Source organism: Vidua chalybeata, chromosome 5 (genome assembly GCF_026979565.1).
Source record: "Vidua chalybeata isolate OUT-0048 chromosome 5, bVidCha1 merged haplotype, whole genome shotgun sequence".
Lineage (NCBI taxonomy): Eukaryota > Metazoa > Chordata > Aves > Passeriformes > Viduidae > Vidua > Vidua chalybeata.
Window position 1 is genome coordinate 4,260,363 of NC_071534.1, and position 21,417 is coordinate 4,281,779.

Genomic DNA, 21,417 nt, shown 5'->3' on the forward strand with positions numbered 1-21,417 from the left:
ATGGGGCTCGCTGGGGGGGCCGGGCGGCTTCCCCGGCCGGGGCGGGCGGGGGGCTGGCCCGGGGCTGAGCTGCCGTCGGAGGGGGGGACCGTGCGGGTGAGTGAGGCGGCGACGGGGACAGAACGCCGCGGTGCCGTGCGCTGGAGGCGACCGGGCTGGCTCCCTCCCGCGGCCCCCGCAGCCCCCGCCGTGCCCGGCGGCGCAGCCCCCGCAGGGAGACGCGGACATTCGTGCGTCGCTCCCAGCGCATCCCTGCCGTGCTCCCTCCCTGGCTGCCCGGCCCCGCCGGCTGGAAGTGTCCGGCCCGTTCCGCCGCCCTGAGCTGCGGAGAGCTCCGTGCCCTCCGCTTCTCGCTGTGGGGGCTCACGGGCACCCTGCTCACGGGGCTCCCGGCCCGGGAGACAAACGTGCTGGGAGCCAAAACCCCTCCAGTACGGGCAGCGGGGTTCCTGGCCCCCGCCAGCGGAAGGCTTTTGACCTGGTGACCTACTGCTTCATCTCAGCAGGGATTTTTGGCATCTGTCTCCCAGTGCGGGTGGGCGGCTGGGTTGCAGTGAAGGTGCGAATGAGGCAGAGCCCGGTTCGGGGATGCTGTTGAAATAGACTGGCAAAGTTTAGCAGAGGAGACAGCACATGAAGCTCTTGATGCGGCTGGCACTCAACAAGCACATCCGTCCTTTGCCTGCAACACCAGGAATCACACTGGGGGCTCTCCCCCACCCTCCTTCCCATAAAACTTCACAGATTCACAGCCAGATCCCGTTCTCACTTTTCCTGGCAGAAGCAGGAGTAGCTGCACAGGCATTAGCAGGATCACCGTAAATTTATGTTGGTGTGACTGCAAGTGGTGCTTAGCCCCCGGGACGGCTGGGCAGCTCAGTGCACGGAGACAGGATTTACATGCCTGGTCTCCGAGCTTGGTGGCAGCTCTGCAGCAGCCAGAAGTTACACTTGTTGCGTCCAGGTCCCCGTCTCTGGGCCCCACATCGTCAGGCATCCATAGTCCCCACACAGCAGGAGCTGCAGAGCCCCATACACAGTGCAAAGAGTACCTTGCTGCTCCTACGCGTACACAGACTCACACATATAAGGATCCAAATGGAATTACATCAGGGAGGCATTTGGCCCCCTGGAATTCCTCAAATTTGTACTGGCTTGGGACAAAATGCAGCTTGAGACACACACTATCACAAGCATGTTGTTTCAAACAGCTCTGAGCATCCATTTGGGCTCAGAGTGGAAATACATGAGCATTTTTAGAGGAGCAGGTAAGTGTTTGAGTACAGGCTACACACTACAAGTAATTGAAGGCTCCAACTGTCTTAATTTATGACCAACTTCGCCAGTGTTTCCCATCACTGCCGTCATTAATGATACTTTATTTTAATGGGAATAGGAGATAGGGGAGGTACAGCTAGAGGTAAATAGTAACCCAGTGTTTGTGGCAGGAAATAAGGAGCCATTGTCATCAGCGCTGTGTAACTAGAAAGATAATAGTTGGTACAGCAAATGCCAACTAATTAGAGGGCAAAGGAAGTCTTGAAATTGCAGCTGGCTGCAGGAACTTTTAGGTGCCAGCTTTTTTGCTCAGAGGTAAAGCCTGTTTGCCATATGGGCTGCTGTTCCCTGCTTGTCTGTTGAGCTTCTAGCTTGCACATAAAGGCTGCACAGAGGAAAGGCAGGGTGCTGCTTTGGGGACCCAGCAAGCAGCAGGGACCCCTCCTGGGGACCTGGAGGTGTGAAGGGGAGTGTAACAGAACTGAGGCTCGGTAACAAGTTGCTTGGCCAGAGATCCTTATCCATCCTCACAGGAATCCTCTTGGGGCTGGCACTGCTTCACACCCCAGGATGGTGTCTTACATCAGGGATAGAGGGAGCCGACAGGGAAGGCAGAGCCACTGGACCACCAGCAGAAGTGGTTGGGCAGCACTGGATATATGTATTCCTTAAAACCTTCAGCTATGGACCATGTGGATTATTCCAAAAAGAGACCAGGTTAGTGAAATACCATTCTGGCCTCAGCCTAGTCCATGAGGAAGATGGGAATTCCTGCAGCTTTAATCCATCCTTGATGTCTCCACTCCTGCTATGGTGGGACAAGAAGGGCCATTGGGAGATACAGACATATGTGTCAGGGCATGCTGGGTGCCAGGAAGGGCAGGAGGGACAGCTGGAGTGTGCATCTCCAAACTGGGTGGGAGTGATTTCCCAGCTGACCACTTGGGGGGCTTGAGAAGAGGTGAAGTGTCCTGAGCCAGCAGGAACAAGGTGCACGGCCCATCTCAGAGGACTGTGTCTCACAAGGGGGATGCCTTGGCAGTGCTGCCACTGCTGAGGACAAAAAACCCCACAGAATCATGGTGTTGGTGTGGGTGGGTGATGACAGGAGACCACCAGTTGCTTTACTGCGTCCTCCCTGCTAAAATATCTTTGTTTTCTTCCTGGAAGGAGAAAAGTTGATTGCCTTCTTTTATCCTTGTCTCCCCCACAAGACTGCTTTTATCCTCCACCAAAACACCTCCCTATGGATGTCATTCCATAGATGTTGTCCACTGAAGCTATTCCTCCATCCACAGAGCAGGGCAGATAAGAGAAGGGCACTTGTATCCAGCCAGGGGTGATCCTTACTAGGTGTTGGGAAGAGGGGCACGAGCGGCCAGTAAGGAGGGGCTCCTGTCTCGTCCCAGCTTCCCAAGGTGTTGTCCATGTGTTATTTACATGTCCCAGTATGATTAAGCCTCGCTGATTTAATAATGGGCAGCATCCAGAACTGGATCTGGGCAGGATGTGGACTCTAGTCCATGACCAGAGTCTGGGATGTGACTAATATTGGTGGGAGACACTGTACAGCACACCCAGGGAAGATGTTCCATCTGCTCCCTTGCAAAAAGCAGCTTAACCCATGCAGCTCCCTGGACAGCACAAGCTGTTTTATTTCTCTTCATCTCACTGGAACATTCCTATGGCTCCAATTGCCCTCATGCTCCTCCTTCTCTTCTACTACAGCTGTGGATCTTGTGTCTCTCCCCTCCTGGTCTCTGCTACCAGTGAGTAGGAAGAGGTTCATAGAGTCTCTGTGAGCAGCATAGAGTCCCAGCTATTTGAGATATGGAAATGCTAAGCTCATTCTGCAGAGGAGGAGAGCAATTTAAAATGTATTAAGGAATATAAATCCCTCTCATTTAAGAGCAGGACCCTGCAGAATATACTGAAAAGCAGGAGACCTTATCACTAGAAACTCAGCCATGTGGTCCAACTTCTCTTAACTCAGGTGTAACCCAGTCTGTGCTGCTCATAAACTCTAATCTCTTGGGAAGTTTCTTCCATCCCTGTTGCACCTGCACAATCATCTTCCCCCCGGTCAGCTGATTCTGTATCCAGGGTAGAGCTGAGGCAGGGATGATGCCTATCCTGGGATAGCTTTCAAGGAGAAGGAATATTCACTATGCTTCTTTCATTGACATGGATCTTTTTTTTGTCCTTTACCACCTGCCCCTGGCAGGGGCAATCCCTGTGGTGGGATTACCACCAGTAGTAGAAGCAAGTGAAAGGAAGTGAATTTGTGAGGAACTGGACATGTTTCCAGCAGTGAGCTTGTTATGAGTCCAGGTGGAATTCACGGAATAAAAATCTGGAAAAAAAAAAAAAAAATCTTGAGCTCTTGCCAAAGGAGAGCTCGCTCCAGACAAGCTACCTGATCTGACCTGCCTCCCAGGTGTGAAAACCTTCATTGACCCACCCCCACATTCTCTACCTGCCCTTGCAAACACCAAAGGAAAGCACCACCTCATTCCCAGCCGCTGTCCTCCTGGGGAGCAGCCAGTTTCCTTGGGGCTCATGACCTGAGAATCTGTGGCACTCCACAAAAGGAAATATAGGCTAAACATCTGAAACATTTTCTAATGTTGACGTCTTTCAAATGATGGAATTGTCTCCCCAGGGACACGTGGATGCTCCACTCCTTGAGTCAGAGAGGCAGGACCCAACAATGCAGGGGAGGGGAGAGGTATTGTTGGGAACCTCACTGCTCCTGTGTCAGGGAGAGACAGCGAGGGGGGAGAGGAAATGAATTAGATTACTTGAATCATTTCCAGCTCTAATTGCTATGATTTTGCAGTAGTTTCCCAGCCCCAAGTATAACATTAACCATCAAAGCACGATTTCACTCACGGTCAATTAAACCAGGATTCATCTGGCTCGACATCGCCAAGAAAAATCCAACCTGGACTCAGGGACACCCTTTGAGAAAAGACAGGAGCCAGACTGGGGCTGGTCACTGCTCATCCTGTGGGATAGGCAGAAGCTGCTGCCTTTAGAGGTGGACATCTCCAAGGTCTCTCTCATCTTCTGCCAGCACAGGACACAAAGGGAATGCAGCAACTGTATGATGTGCAAACACCTTTCCTCACCTCAGTGATGCACGAGTAGGGTGCCTGGGATTGATCTCCCCATCTGGACGGTCCTGCTGGCTGGGGGGCTGCCCCAGAGGTCAGATGAAGACAGCCTGTGATGCTGGCTGACATGTGCAGCCCTGCCAGAGCCACGCTACCTCTCCACATTCAGTGGCTACACTTTACCCTCTGTCCTGGTTCTCCAACACACAGATCTGGGAACCCATCAAGGGATTCAGTGTCTGGAGCTGCGTTTCCAAATGCCGAGGTCCACGGGGTGGCGAGTAGGCCAGGGAATGGCTCTCCCACAGCAACTCTCCTGCTTGCCACTCCATGCTCTTCCTCCACAGTCCTGGTGCAAAGGGGTGAGCCAAGCCACTTACTGGGTTTAGAAAGCCAAGAGATGAAGTAACAAGAAGCCCTTGTGAAGGCTCCGGGGTTTAAAGGACACAGCAGGAACCAGGCTGACCCGGCGGCTGCCGTGGGGTGAAGCCCTGCCTTGCCTGTCTCCACGTATGTCGGTAGCAAGGCTGGGGAGAGCACAGAGAGTTCAGGTCTCCTCATTTAGCCCTTTAATCATTAGACAGGCACTCCCAACAGCAGGTTCTGTGGGCTGGCTGAGTTAAACTGTAACTGCCCCCCTCGGCGGCCCCTGCCAGGATCCCTGGCTCCAGGGACCGGGGCAGCACCAGCCTCCCACCGAGTCCCACCACTGCTGGCTGCCAGGGACAGCCCGAGCACAGGCTGCTCTGGAGAGCTGCCCTGCAGCCTGTGATGGGATAGGGATGGATAGGGCCCTCTTAGGTTTTGTTCCATGAAGCTGGGAGAGTTCCCCCATCCCTCCCTCCTGTGGACAGATAAGCATCACCTGTCCCACGGCACTGCTGGGCAAGGGGGACAGGAGATGGCCCTGGGGCCAGCCCAGGGTCCCCAGCCTTGCCACGTACGGACCACAGCTCCGTGGTTTGGGGAGGCACAGGGCCACGGCCATAGCCAGACAGTGAGGTAATCTGCCCCTGAACTTCCCTCCTCTCGGACCAAGTCCCTCAGTCTCTTCTACTTGGCTTAAACCCCGAGGTGAAGAGTTGTACATCCTTTCCAAAATTTTTATCGGCATGAATGATGAAAACTCTGGACATTCTTATTGTCCGTTCGAATGGCCGATGCCGTTCTAAAATCCTCGTTCTTGGCCTCCCCCGCTTCCTCTGGTAACGAGCTCTGCAGTGCAATTAAACACAGGCTGTGCTGGTAACCCTGGGATGGGCTTCAGCAGGGGCCACAGCTCGTGGGTGTGCAGCAGAGCCTCTGTTTGTGTGTGTGCAGAGAGGTGACAGTGCACCCCTGCCTGCTTCCAGCCCCAGGGCACAGCCAGTGCTGGGGCTGGCACCAAGGGCCCCCCTCAATGCCTGACTGCCAGGGAATGATGAAACCCAAGCTCCTCCCCTGCCCCAGTCAGAAGGGAATGGTTGCCCTGCCAGCCCTCTCCCTCCAGATTAATGGAGTGATGCTGAAATCCCACAAATCTGGCAAGAAGATGTCTCCCAACAGCTGAGCATCCACAGGTGGTTTTGGGGAAAGTGCACACAAGGGTCTAGCTGGGATCTGTCAGAGACAGATGAGCCCCAGCATCCCCTTCTCCTGTAGGCTGCACAGGGGTGGAGGGGATCTGTGTCCCTCCATGACGTGCTGCTTCTTACTGCAGCACTTTCCCTTTCCTTTCCTTTCCCTTTCCCTTTCCCTTTCCCTTTCCCTTTCCCTTTCCCTTTCCCTTTCCCTTTCCCTTTCCCTTTCCCTTTCCCTTTCCCTTTCCCTTTCCCTTTCCTGTCCCTTTCCTTTCCACAGTCTTCCATGATTTTTTCCTTTGAAAGGCCCACAGGCCTCTGGCTGGATCGAGCAGTGATGAGATGAAAGGGGATTATTCTCCTGATAATCACTGGGATTTTTACCACACAGCAGCTTGAGCTGAAGGAGGAAACAACCACAATTGAGATGTTACATCCAGCTTTCCCATGGAGCATGGAGATGTGCGAGGTCACGCCAGGGGAGAGAGGCGCAGGGTGGGTGAGGACAGTCCAGCCTCCTCTCCCTGCCTGGCCCCATAGGCACCGCTGCAGGGGGGTATGGAGGGCAGAACCCCACAGACCCCAAACCTGGGTGAGAGCCACTCCCTGGGCCTGCTTGGTGCCTCTGAGTCCCTGCTGGCTTGGGCACTCCCGACTGCAGGGCCAGCCTGACACCCTGATGGCCCTGGGGACACGCAGGTGACGCAGCTGGCTTCTGGGGAGGGTGGCACATTCTCTGTGGCCTGGCAGGTGGAAGGGAAGGAAATGAAATGTGCTGAGACACCAAGCCAGGAGGGTGCAACCAGTGCCGCCCTGCCACCAGTGCCACCGGTGCCACCCTCTTCTTTTTTAAAAACGTCCTCAGCAGGCAGCTGAGGCGGTGGGCAGAGGCTGGGTGAGTTGGGAGCATCGCTGTGCAGAGCAGGACAGCATCAGGAGGTGTTGGGACTGACTGTGAGGCTGCAGAGGGAGGATTAGGGCAGCAGGCAGGGAGATCTGTGATAGAATGTGTCTGCCAGGCCTGTGATTGCTGGTGCTGCCTGGGAGGGATGTCACACAGCCTAGGGACGGGCACTATTTACAGCTAGTGAAGCCACAGCACATTTCCTGTTTTTATTTCTGGGTCCCACAAATCCCAGGGACAAATTGGAGAGTGTCAGCGAGGCTCTGCAGCTCCTGGCTCTGCTGCTCTCACGTCCTCCTGCAAACCAACCTGGTGACAATAAAGCCTTTGTATGAAAACCACCATGTTTTGTAGGCTCCAGAGTGCCCTTTGATGACAAATGCCTTTACTTAGTAGTCTCACCTTCACAGTGAGAGCTGAAGGGAACACAAATATAATCCCTGGACGTTGAAGCTTACAAATAAAAAAATAAATAGCATGGACAATATATGGGCTTACACAAACACCAGCACTAAAACATGCCAAGTAGGCAGAGATGGAAACTATAATAACCAAAGCACCAGTGCAAAGCACCAGTGCAGTCACAAGATACAAAGAAGAAAGAGACCACAAGGCAGTAGATGTTTTTTTCTTCTAAGGCACTCAGATGTTGTCATGAATATGGTCCTGGGGCCCAGCCATCAGACAAAGGGCTGTGCATGGACACTGATGCTCCCATGGCACGAGCAGCCCTTGGCACATCTCAAGGGCTTCTTCATGGAAAAACTGTGTGTGCCTGTATGTATTTACACATGCAAGAAACTAAAGATGTAGAAACCAATGAGTTCTAGCTCAGAATCCTGTCATGTACTCTTGCAAAGGTAAAATTAAAAACATCAGAGTTCCTCCATGTAATTTAAGTGCAATTGTGTATGCATTCTGTATTTTCTGTGGTTGACATCATGAAGTGATGACTTTGCATTTTCAGCTTGAGACATGGATTTTCCAGGATGTGCACAGCACCTACCTGCTAACACCACTTGTGGCATCTGAAGTTACAGCAAATCACTAAATGTTTCATCACATCCTGGGACTGTAATTATACACACCTGCAAAAAACCAAAGAAAAACTCCCCAAAAAACCCAAAGCAAAAAAATCCCCAAACCCAAAGAATCCCACAAAAATGGAAGACACCATGATTCATGCCCCAAAATGTATTTGCTCATGTGCTTAAAATCTTGTTTTTCACTCTGGGAGGATTTTTTTTTGTGGATTTGATTCTTGTTTCTGAGTCTTTGCTGTTCACTGAAGCTACATTTTTCTTTATTTCCCTCCAGCAATGAGAGCTGGAATTCTCTTTTTTGTTTTTTTTTGGTTGGTTTGTTTTTTTGGTTTTTTTTTGGTAAATGCAGATGAGGACCCCCTTTCCATTACAAGGCTTCAGGGGCTGTGTTTGGAAGAACCAAATGTCATGGAAGATTGCAACCTTGTGTTTTGACACCCTTCAAGATACAGCTTGCATATAATCCCTTTTATAGCAGCACGAAGAACGTCAGGCACAGAGATCTGTGGAGAGCAAATAAGCTTTTGTGAGGTTCAGAGGGCCCAGATCTGCCTCTTGTGGGCCTTCATGAGGATATAAAATTGGGTTTTAGGGGGGACCACATCATTAACTGTCCGTGAGTTACGGGAACCTTCCCAAGCACACGGCACCTAAACCCTCAGACATCAGAGCTCCATTTAGAGGCCTGAGCTGCAGCTGGTACATGCTGACAGAGCAGGGGGAGCTGGCCTTTGACACGACTTTGGCTGATTTGCTCTGTATTTTCTTACATTTCCTCAGCTCTTCCGTGTTAGGAAGGTGTTAGCAGTTAATGGAGCTGGTGCTGCAGTGTGGGTGTGCTTCAGGACGCGCGGACGGCCCGGACCGGATCAGGTTTGGCTCCAAGCTGGGCATGAAGTGGTGGCTGTCACTGACTCTTCACATGTCCACGCATCTTCCCAAATGATCCGCGACACCCTGGCTGCGCAGCGCCAGGCTGCAGCACACCCGCAGCCACGCAGCGCCGAGGCTCCGTCCTGCCTGAACTTGCCCAGATATCATCTGGAGATTGCACACCTAACGATGAGCACGGGCAATGGAGCTGTGCTGAACAAGGCCTCTCAGCAGAAAAACAAACCCAGGGAAAGCTGGCGTCATCCTCTCGAGCCCCTGTCGCTACTGAGCCGTAAGCAAATGCAGAGGGAAGCCCTGGCTCAGCGTTAGGGCTGGCTCGCTTCGCTGCACAGACCCAGCGCTGGTTTCACAGTGAAGTCATGGCCCCGTCTGTCACTCACACAGAGGAAGCCTCTGGGTCATCCGTGGTGATACCAGCCTGCAGCTCCACAGGTGGCTTTGATCTGCTCTTCTGAGAGATGAGCACGAACCATTGTGTCGCCGCTCCTGTTGTCAGGAGTCGTCACTTCGTTAACTAAAGGGGGAAATCAGAGCCTCCAGCCATAAGGGTGAGGAGCAGCTTTTCCCTGGCACCTCGAAGTTACCGTGCTTGGCTGGGCTGCTGGGGGGAGACTGCAAAGGCTGCCATTGCTTTGGGTGCGCCACACCTCCGACATCCACCATCTGGCAAAGTGCTTGTTCAGTGCAAAGCCAGCAGCTCCTGCCTGTCCCTGTCCCTGTCCCTGTCCCTGTCCCTGTCCCTGTCCCACCAGGACTGTGGGCTGGGTGAGCAGCCAAACCCTCCTCAGGCCCATGAGGAACCAGGGGTGACGAATATCAATCCCTCCCTGCTGCACCAGGGATGGCTGTGCGCATGGATTCCTGATGGAAGATGTGAACTTGCATTATATTTTGCTGACAAATCCCAGTTTTTTCATTTTGTCTGGGTTCCTCCAGGGCCTAGAGAGGGATCTGTTTTGGATGCAAGGTGTCACGTTGCTGCCAAACTAACAGGAGAGGCCCCTTCAGAGGGCACTGGTAGGAAGCACAATCTGTGGTGTGCAATATCACTGCAGTGATGGAGGGTTTTGAATGCACAAGGGGAAAGAGTTTTTTATCTTCTTTCTTTTATCTGTCCTCAAGACAGTGTTTCACACTTCTCATATCACTGGGGCAGGAAAAAGAGCCATCTTATAGTATTGTACTAGAAATGGTCACAAAGGAGTTTGCAGGAGACACGAACTGGTTCCCACCATCTCCTGAAGGAGCAGCAGCACCGAGGACTTTGGGGTAGCAGTTCTTGTGTTTGCCACACCTGCCAGATCCCTGAAGGCTGTCCAAACTAACCGGCAAACCCCTCGCTTGTAACTACTTTGGATTAAAAAATAAAGATAACAGAACTGGGTGCTGCTTTCTGAGACACACAGAAAGTTGGCAGAGCTGAAAAACTGGGCACTACTGCCTCAAAGCATTTTGCTGATTTGTCATCTGAGGAGACAATGGGATTTGTGGAGTTACTGCTGAACAGATTGCTGCAAGTGAGCTGAGCCCAGGCAACTGGCAGGAAGCGTGCTCCTGGCCCCACACAAATCCAAAGCAAGGATGGCAGCTGACACAGTAGCTGCCAGCTACCATTGTCCCCTCTGGCCTTGCTGAGCAGCAGAAAGACTTTGCCACGGTCGTACATCATCCTCACTGGAGATTCTTGGTTTTCCATACAAAACCCTGTTGTAAGGCCTCCTCTGATGCAGACAATGGAGATACCAGCATGAATTCCCACTCATCCTGGTTCACTTTATGTCTTTGGAGCCCTAAAAGTCTGTAAAGACACAAGTATTCACCAGTTGTGCCCGGTGCAGCAGAGGCAGCTTGGGAGCAGAGCCCAGCTCTGCACAAACCTGTTAAGAGCTTGGTTACCACTTCAGCTGCATTCTGCTAAAAATGCTTAAACAAAATACCAAAAGAAAAGGGGAAAAGAGGATATCCTGTACAAGTATCATTCTCGTGGATTTATACACGAGAGAGTAGCTCCCCAAATAAACGCCTTGGTAGAGTGAAAATTATTGAGAAGGAGTCACTCAGGCATCAGATTGGGTGAGAGAGCAGCAATGCAGACTCACTCATTTGTGATGCTGTGCTGCAGCTGAACCTCCCTGGGTGGAGGGTGCCATGAGCCTGAGTGGAAGTTCCCTGGCTGCTCCTGCTGCTGAGCCCTGGCTCTCTCTGAAAACCACCTTACACAGTCACCACTTGGACTGGGAAAACAGACCTGAATCCAAAATATGCTACTTTATAAGGAAGGATATCAGCAAAAGTGGCAACAGTTCAAAATATCCTTAGAAGGAGCTTTCTCAAACTGCAATGACTACCACCACCACCACCACACTTGTAGTAACTATTAATGCTAAATTAATGAAATCATAGATGAATGGCATGAACAGCTGATTGAAGTCCTATGGGGACTAAAAAAAAATGAGATGCTGAAATTAAATTTACCTCCTTCTGCACTTTGCACTTAGTCTGTAAATCCCATGTGCATGTACTGCACATTCTCTAGTCACTGAGGATCTGAGGCAGCATTTTGGAGCTCTTTGCAACTGCAGCTACCAGTATCTGCCAACATGTGCCCCTTCTGTGACGTGTCAGTCACTTCAGCTGTCAGGTAGTCTCAAATATTTCATATGGGACTTTGAGAAGGGCTTGTGTTGCTGCCAGGAATGACCTGGCTGGGAAAGTCAATGTGCTTGGTAGACAATAAGGAAGAACAGAGGAAGAACATCCATTTACCTCCACTTTAACGTCAAATTCTATCTCCAAGTCTTTGAATTCCTGACAAGCCTCCGGCAGTCTATGCTGTGTGATCACAGTTAAAGCTCAGCTCTGTGGCTGAAGAAGCACAACTCCTCTTTGCTAGGTGAAGAGTTGGGTTATCAAAGCCACCAGAAATAAGTGGGGGCAATTACAGGTCAGAGATATGGGCATGGGGAAGTGCTGGAATCCTCAGGGAGCAACAGCACAAACAGGAGCAGCCCTCCTAATGTCTAAGCTACCACTAGCATGAGGGATAATTTAAAGAACCAAAGCAATGAGAGGCTTGTGACAGAGAACTGGTGGTCTTGGATGGCAGCAGTGGTAGGGTTTGTACAATTACCAGTTCAAAGAAATCAATTCATCCTGCACACTTAATGAAGGAAGCATCTAGCAAAAAAAAACAGTTACATAAATACCTTACTGAAAATTACATCATGGGCATATTAGGCATGAAGTCATGTAGATTTTCTAATTTCCAGACCTTTGCCATTGCAGGTTTGGCATTCCTGAAGCATAGTTTCCAGTGGGCAGCTCTGTGTATTCATATATGATCACACAGATGGGCACAGACACGTATATCCATATGTGCACTTCAGTGCTATGGGCTACAAGAGGATACACTGCCTAGAGCTAAAACCAGCTTCTGTGCATTATATAAGAAAGGTTAAGAGCATTCATATACATTCCAAGACTTGTGGTTCCCCAAAATGGTGTGCCCTTACAGAAAATGAAGGGTTTACTCAAGATGAACAAAAATCCTTCTAGGATGAGTTTTGAGCTACAGCAGCCACCCATCCTTTTTAGCAATACATAAAGAAGCCAAAGGTTTTTTTTTTAACTTGCCTTGTCATGAGATTTGTGTCCATAGACATTTTTGGAGCTGAATTCCCACTGAAGTAAGCAACAACTTCACACAAATGGGCTGCAGTACCTGGGCCTAAATATTTAACTTCTTAGTCAACCTTCTAGAACAGTTTTAATGTTTGCCATTGTAAACATTGGGAAAAGCTACTGCTCATGTACTTAAAACCAGATGGACTTGAAGCCCACGCCCTGAGAATCACTTGCTGTAACCCCACAGCTACACCCAGGCTGGTCCCAGCTGTTCCACTTATGTTTTATGATCCATCACCAGGATATTCAGAAATAAGGCCTACCAACACAATGTGTATGGCTCTGTTTGCTTGATATGCAAAAAAAGTTGTTTGCACCTAATTTTAGTATATCCACCTACAAAACATTTCTTTTCCCAGGTTATATGCCCTACTTGAGTTTGAGGGTTTTTAAAGACATTAAAGAAAGAGGACTTTGGCTATTTGCCTGAGATTTCTAAACATCCTGAAGCCTAGTGAGAAGACCTACTTGATGTCTCAAAATCCCAGTCTAAAGGTCACTAGTCACATACAGATCATTAGCATGGGCAATTGGCTTTAATTACTGTTTGGGGGTAATCTTTGGACTGGCTGATGCACCCCTACAGCTTCAATCCACATAAGCAAAAGGCGTCTGAAGCACAAGCACAGCAGATCCTGTCAAAAATAGGAGATCCTAAATTTTTAGCTTCTCCCAGTGGATTGCAGATGTGGTTTCAGCAGTTTCCCTGACTGGTGTGATTTAGAAAAGCAGGTTTTCCCAAGTCATCCTGGCCAGAGCACTGCAGAAGGCCCATGTTTAATCAGGAGCCTGGGCAATACAGGGGCTGTGCACACCCTTACAAATCTATCTGCAAAGGAAAATATCTCAAATCTGTGTGTGCTTGATCCCACGGCTGACAATTTGCTGTTTCCACTGCTGCCTTGCCTGTTCAGTGTCACAGTAGCTGCAGTCAACACACACAATTCTGTTCAGATGCCTCGTGTTTTACTGCACAATGCATGAAATGTAACCTGATAACGCACAAAAGGGGTTTGCATCTTCTTTTCAGCACGAACAGTGTTACTATTATGGGCCATCCAAAACATGAGTCAGCCTGCAGGGACACAGCCTGCAACTCACCAAGCAGCAGAGCCAGTGTGGGCTGCAGACCTTAGCTCAGCTCTCCCTGCAGGTGGGCTGTCCCTGACTCGGACTCCTGCCCTTTCACTACTCCTTTAAAAAGGACAAGTCCTTCAGAAGTGGTGTTTGTGCCGTTATCAGACTGATGGGTACCTTGTTGTGCAGTAACTGGTTAAATTTATGTGGCATGTGGTTTCATTCAGCTGATCTGGACTGTGCTGCAGAAGCCAGGCACACCCTGGCCTGACAGGAATCACGAATCCCCTTCTCAGCCAAAGACGCCTGAGCAAACATAAACCAGACTGGGAACCAAGGGGCTGATGGACTCTCTCTCTCAAAGCTCCTGAGACCCTTAATCCTCACGCATCCTTTTTCCACACATGGCTTTACATGCCTGATTGAAGCCCAAGTGATTGAAATCCAATCAGCAAAGGGAAGGGAATGTCCAGGCACTGAGATCAGGACGCCTGTTCTTGTTACACACGCAGTCACTCGTATTGAAACAAGAAGTCAGGATCTCAAGAGTGTCATGACATGATGAATCGAGCAAAATCAGAAGGGACAAGGCCAGCAAGAAAGCCCAGAGAAAAACTGACTGTACAGACAGACAAAAGGAGAAAGAAACGGGGAGAAACTGGTTAGAAAGTGTCCCAGTTTGGGGAGGTCTGTGCTGTCAGGGCTTCAGGATAGCTGCGGAGAATCTGGTGGAGTGTGTTTAGCATGGACATTGTTCTACCAGTGGGACCCAGTGTTGCAATGCTATTCTCTTTAGAACAGTCAAAAAACCCAGAAAAATGAGATTTTTATACTGACATTACTCAGGCATTTCTCCATGTCATCAAAACGCATCTGGAGACTGGACACTGGGTAGAGCCCATTTCCACCAGCGCTGCAGGGAGCTCATCCTCTGTCACAAAGCCATGACTCTCCTCTGCTCCTGAGGGACAGGAGCCACATCCAGGTTTCACCAGGAGCATGCTCAATAGGACAGTCCTGCTGGCCTTCCCACAGCAAGGCTTTCCAGGCACGTTGCTCTGGAAGATGCGATCCCGACGCTGACTCAACACGGGATGCACATCTGGAATTCAGTCACCCATTAGCAACATTTAAGTCACTGACTTGGAAAACAGGCAGGAGAGACAAAGGGGACAGCTGACTGTAACAGCAGCTACTTTATCTCCACACCCCTGACCTGTGAGGTCCAGGGGTATCTGGGACACTCCTGTGATTGCCAGTCCCTCACCTTCACCTTGTAGGCAGCCCCAGCTGTGTCCATGAGCATTCCCAGGCACGTTATGCAGCCAAACCCCAGCAAGTTTGTCCCACTGGTGCAGGTAGGCAACAACTGGGACCTCAAGCCTGGTGTCAGGGAACAGCCCTGCAGCCATTCAGCCTTCCTACCTGCCTTCCCATCCTGGGCACACAGCAGAGGACACCAAGCAACACACACTGAAATAAAGACAGGGCACAGAATTTTTAAATAATTTTATAATTTCCTGATGAACTTAGTCTGTGAATAAAAAAAGAAGAAAAAAAAAATGAACAAAGTGTTTATATTATCAAGGCAAAGTTGAATATAACACATTTTCTTTGCAATTTCATTATCCTGTCAGTAACATGACTCCAGCAATAAAACACATACAAGTTGAAGGCAGCGTGGGCACTTGCATCACGGACACCAATGTCTCCCGCTGCTGTCATTTCCAAAAGGAATTCAAGTACACTAGATCCCATCCCTAAAGCCTGCCTCCCCCTCCACTAAAGTGCAACACGTCTCTTCCAAAGCAAATGAGGGATCTGTGTCTGTGGAGTGGATGGAGCATCCCACAGAATTCAACTCCACAGAAGATTTGTGAACTTGGTGTGCAGCTCTCCTCATTCACTGCCTTGGAAGGAAACGGCAAGATACTGTTCTAGTGGGCTTGGAGCAGCATGTTGGGCTAGCACAGAAGTTATTCCCCTGTTTGTGGTCCCATTGGATTCATCCTCCTCCAACATCTGGACAAATAAAGCCATTTTACACTAAAGCCTCCCCAGTTATACTGTAATGAGTGTGTAATGAGGGGCCAAATGCAGCCACCCCTGGGCAGGGGGGGAAGGAGGACTTGGCCTTGTCCACAGAGAGCTGGGAAGATGGGGCAGATAAAAGGAATAATGTCTACTTTTAAAATTTGGCTTCGAATTTGGTTTTTAAGATATCCACATTTCATAACAAATAAGAGTATACATGACCAATAGATCCATTTTTTGCCAGTTTCCAAGTGAAAGAAACCAATGTTTTGAACAAAAAGCCCTATCAAAGCACCAAGAGCCTAAAGGGAATATCTACTTAAAAGCAAACTACATTGACTTGATTTTCAAGATCTGAACTAAGCTTGCAAAATGGGGACAAACAGCATATGGTAAAGTTTGATAATAAAAATACATTCACTTAATGAAATTCTTTACCTGTGTTTATAGGTAAAGCGATTTGTCAGGGATTTTTTTGTTACCCTTACACACAGTTTAGCCTCATGATGTTCCTTTCGAGCAATGAAAGTTCTTTGATGCAACCAGAGCAGAAAGTGGCTGCTGGTCCTTTCCTGCCCCAAAACGCGCTTGGGTACAGGACCAACACCAGAGGCAAGGAAACACAACTTGGATAATGAACCTACACACAACCACCTGCACTAGCTGATCTGCACTTGCTCATGTCCCTGGCATCAAGGGGTGGGATGGAGAAAACAGAAAATTTGGCCAAAGCATTTGGCCCATTCACATCAGTGGTTCCCATCTTAGGGGACACCTGGTGTTAATAACTGTTACCAGAAAAGATTGACTTCCAAAATACTGTTTCATTCTGCCCATTTCTGTCTTACATATGTACAGTATAAACCTGGGAAAGCAGGAATTTATACAGGGTTTGTAACATTTCCTAAGAGGCCAAGCTGCCTTGGACCTCAAAAGCCTGTGAAAGGCAACTGGTTATAATTATAAGCCCACAAATCCTTTTCCGTACAATCCTGAGAGGAGGAGTCATGGCTTTGTTGCTTCTTTACTTGAATTCCTTTTAATGAAATTTATTTTTATATATTTTTAAAAACACATCTTTTTCAGTTCTACTACTATCTTTTGTTTCAAACCGACAATAGACACACATTGTTGGTAACTGCCCCAGCCTTAGGACCACACAGACAATATCGACAAGCAGAAAACAAAACAGGAAAAAAACACCCCTGAAAAAGTCAGGGGAGATACTGATGACAGGGTTACAGCACTCACCACACACACTGGAAAAAGTCAGGATTTCTGAGTTTATGCTTTTGACACTAAAAAGTTTTGAAACAGTTTTTCTCTTTTTTTTTTCTTTTGTTTTAAAAATAGTCAGCGGATACAGCCATTTTGTTCAGAAGGATCTGCTGTTGCGTAAGGTTCCTTCCATTTATGTGGAAAAAAAAAAAAACAATTAAAAACATCTTTTTGTTTTAAAAAACCCCCTGACACTCCTCTTCCTCACCACGCAGATGAGAGGGGTCAGCAGAGTTGGCCTTGCCAGGCACGGCGCCCCTGATGGCCCTCCCACCCCGCCAGCTCCGCTGGGGCAGTGTTGGTCATCCACAGCCTCTTTGTGTCCCTCTTCCAGTGCAGGCATTAAGCTGAGGAGAGGCTTCCTTTCAGTATCAGATGCCTTGATTGTACTCTTTCCCTTTAGCGTTTCACTGGAGTCATTTGAGGGATATACGTGTTACTGTATGCAACGAAATTTCTGCTTTAAAATGGTATCAGTGCATGACTCTACATCCTTTGTAAAGACCCCTGCAGTGGCAGCAATTGGCAATTAGTACAGGAGTGGGGACTCAACCCTGTCAACCCTCATCAGATGTAAAAAGTTTCCCAACGAATTGAGCACTAGCAGCAGAACGGATGGGAATTACAGGGCAAATGAAAAGAGGTGCCCCTCTGGTTCAACAACCAGGGTTATCTCTACAAGATTTATGACATTTATGCTCCCTTGTGCAAATTTCAGAGCCCTGAAGTACCAGGAAATTTTCTAGAGAAGGCATATTCCAGCCGTGCAACGAGAAACGGCGCATGCGGTTCCGTGCATCACGTCGGACCTTCACCTTCCGTCCCCAGGACTTGGCAAAAACTGGATATTCCAAAGAGGGTTTGGCATTTTCTGGAGTGAAAGCTGGTTAAAGGCAGTCAAAATGAGAGAGAATACTTAGAGAAGCTTAGAGCTTCATCTGGGAGCACGCCAGGTAATTCTTCTTCCAATGGCTCATGTCCTCACCCTCAAATTCTAGTTTTATGTCCTTGTAGTGTTTTACATGAGGTTGGATTCAGAGGAAAAGATGGACTTGGACTCGTGGATAGGGTTAGGGTTAGTGTCAGCTTTTACAGTGTACGTGGGCTTCAGAGGCTTCGGTTATTTTTTAGCCCAAACCCTGCCAAAATGACCTACTTAATTTTCTACAAACAGCTCCTTGAGTCCTTACATCTCTCAGTTTCTCTGCAAATGACAGCTCAGAAGAAAAAAAAAAGTAGTATTAAAGCAGTTAGAACTTTCACAGCTCCTGCAGCAAATGGAACTTCATTCAACAGGAGAAGAAAAAGCAAATTTCCCCAGGGTCCCTGGGAAGGGATACAGACCTGATTTCCTAGAGCTGCTGCACTGCAGGACCGCTGTGGTAGGAAACTGTCTGCATCTGCCTGGCTGCTGACACTTGGAGTTAAGGTCTTAAAAGAGCAGTGGTGGGTTAGGCAACTGGATGAGCATTGCAGGGCATGCCACATACGGCCCTTCTCCCATGTGCCTCATATGCAATTCCATGATGGCTCATGAGAATAAAATCCCTTTGTTGCCTTAAGGCCAATGGTGTAGCACTCCATACGAGTGAAAAGAAAAAGCTTTCAGTGGTCACATTCAGCATTAAATTGTGGCCAGCAGTACCTCCCAAACACCAAAGTTCCTCAAGCTATTCACAGGATCTCTGTCGACACAGGATCAGAGAGGTTACCTGAAATAGTTCAGTGGAGATCAAGTCGGATCAAGACTCTTCCTAAATGAGATCTGCTCCCTCCCTGAAAGCACTTCACAGAGGTCTAAGATCAATCTTTAAGATGGGAAGCCTACAAGACCTAGGAGATAACAGTGGTTAACGAGAAAAATCACCAGGGCCCAACAATTCAGATGGAAGGAACAGCAGGTGTGTGGCTGGCAGATAAAGGACCAAATGGCCAGCGTGAAAACCAGCCAGGCTTGACAAATCCTCCCTGGGAAGAGGCCAGGAGATGTGTAAACAGCGAGCTTCACCCAGCTGCTGATGCACAGATCCTGCACATGCTGCCGTGACAGCACCAGGCCTTTGGCTGGGGCACTTTGGACTACAGAAATGCAGCCACAAGCTGAGTTAGAGATGCTGAAGAAGCAGCAGCACTTCCCTGCGACGTGTGGGCAATGCAGTAAAGCCAGGGAATTGAAGTAACAGCCCCAAGTGATCGCCCCTCGCTCCCATCCCCTCCCCCTGCCCCTGCCTCCAGCAGAAACACTATCAAGGAACATCTCAGTAAGAGGTTTACAAGCAGGAGCCATTTGAACCATCAATAAGGGAAATTCCACGGCTTCTCACAGAGGAAGGATTGTTTTACAGCAGGGAACCAGGGCAGCTGGAGATTTGACCATATAAGTTAATGAGAGAGTCAGGAGGGGTGGCGGTGGCCGATGATGCTGGGCTGATGGCTCTGATGCTTTTACAGGCGGCATTAAATTCCTTGAGTGAGTAATTAGGGGTGACGAAGAAAATGCAAGAGGGAAGGTTTCAAAACAACAGCTCCTATCGAAACACGCTGACTCAAAGAATGGGACCAAAGAGGTGGTTCTGGGATGGGGCACGGCCCAGCAGTGTGTACAGTCACTGTCTGCTGGCCTTCCGGCACTCCCCCTGCCACACACTCAGCTTCCCATTACTCCCCTCACACGGGACACACAGAAAAACCTTCAGACACAGGCTGCAATTACAGGAAGAACTCAAGCTAGTTCTACTGATTTGCAAAGCACTGGCAATTCCAAAGTTGGAAAAGGAGTGATTTGTCTCTTCTTTTGAGACTTACTTCTTCCTAGACACCCTGGCTATGAATGTAGCTCCTTCTGCTGAATTATTACAGTAGAATCAATGGGGATGTGATTTATTCTAAGTTAGCTAGTTTTCATTAGAGTCTGCAGGTATATAAGGTTTCAGTTTTGCCCAATTTTCAGTGCTTTTTCGGAAAAAAACTACAGGGTACATCTTCCCTTACTCAAACTTTTGCTCATCTCCTTTCTGTTCGAAGCAATTGGTCACTTCTAAAGATAAAAACAAGGTGTGAAAGACCTACAGGCGAGCTGTGCCCTGGATCTGAGAGATGTAATAAATGCAGCTTTCTTGAAAAGGCCTGCAACATTTTCCTTAGCAAAACAGCTTACTGATTAAGCTCAAAATGTAGTAAGCTATATGGAATTAAATTGCAGGCTCTGAACGGGAGGTTTACTGAGAAGATTCATAATTAGTTATTGAATAGAAAACCAAGATATTTCCACTGCTGTGTTATTTGGTCTCCTTTTGCCTTCCCCTCGCTCTCTGAAGTAATATGAGCCAGTCAAAGGGAGCAGCTCCTTTAAAGAGCACATGGTGACATGTTACAGGGCTCTGTCCTGCAGATGCCCCCAGACACACATAACCACTGGCAGCTAGGAAAAAATACGTGTCTCCCCATTAATGCATAGTCCAAGAATGAACACCCAAGTCCTACTCATAAAACAGGATTTCTGACTTGCTACCACAATGACAAACTGATCTGGGATTTCAGGTCATATTACCTATCAGCAGGAGCTGTAATGAGTGTCAGAGGTGGATGGGAATAAAACTAAGGCCTCTCATATATACAGAAGAATTGCACTGGTTTAAGTAAAGCTGTGATTTTACACCTATCTACTCAGCTGGGTGCCAACTCCAGCAGAGATGCTCCTCTTCATAAGGGTTATTGCTCTGAGCTCAAACTCATTCCTCGTCAATGTAAGCTAAACCAAAATAAATTAAATTATAATTATAGTAAGAAATATGCTACTGGTTTACCTAACTTAGCTTTAAAATTATACTTTTCAGCTAAATGATGCAAATTTCTCATTTACAGAATGCTTAAGACTATTCTGATGACAGTCAGTGTTCACAAAGTCATGGCCTGAAAAACTGGATAAACTGTACAAGTTAAAGCTGGGAACTGACCTGTTGACCACACTTGCTCAAAGGGAGAGAGCTCTCCATAAAGTAAGAACTTAGGAGACATAGACATATGATGAGAAACCTCATCTAAAACCCCCTAAAAATCAAAAGATGAAAACAGTTACCTCAAAAAATGCCCCACTTAGCAACTCAGACCAGTGAACAATAAAATTCCAAGTTAAAACAGAAAGTACCAGTATGCCTAGCTTTTTTCCCAGCTGCTAGATGAAATGACTAACAGGAGCAAGGAGGGAAACTTTCCTTTTCTCACTCCGTTACTTAAGAACATAAGAAGCATTGAGACAGGCAGCAAGCCCTGAGCTCACTGATGCTGGCCAGCATGAGCCATAATCAGAGCACACTCAGGTTTGGTTTTAGCACTATGAAATTCAGGCTTTCAGCTTTCATGAAAATAAAAAACAGGAAGGAGGAAAGAAGACAAGAAGGAAAAAGCAATATATTAATGAAAGGCGAGGGCTACTCTTCTGCAACCTCATGGAGAACTAGAGCTGCTTGTGATCAGTGGATCCCCTCTTCTTTGCTCAGTAGACATGGAAGAGCTCTGCTTAGCTGTATCCAAAAGTCACCACCAACAAA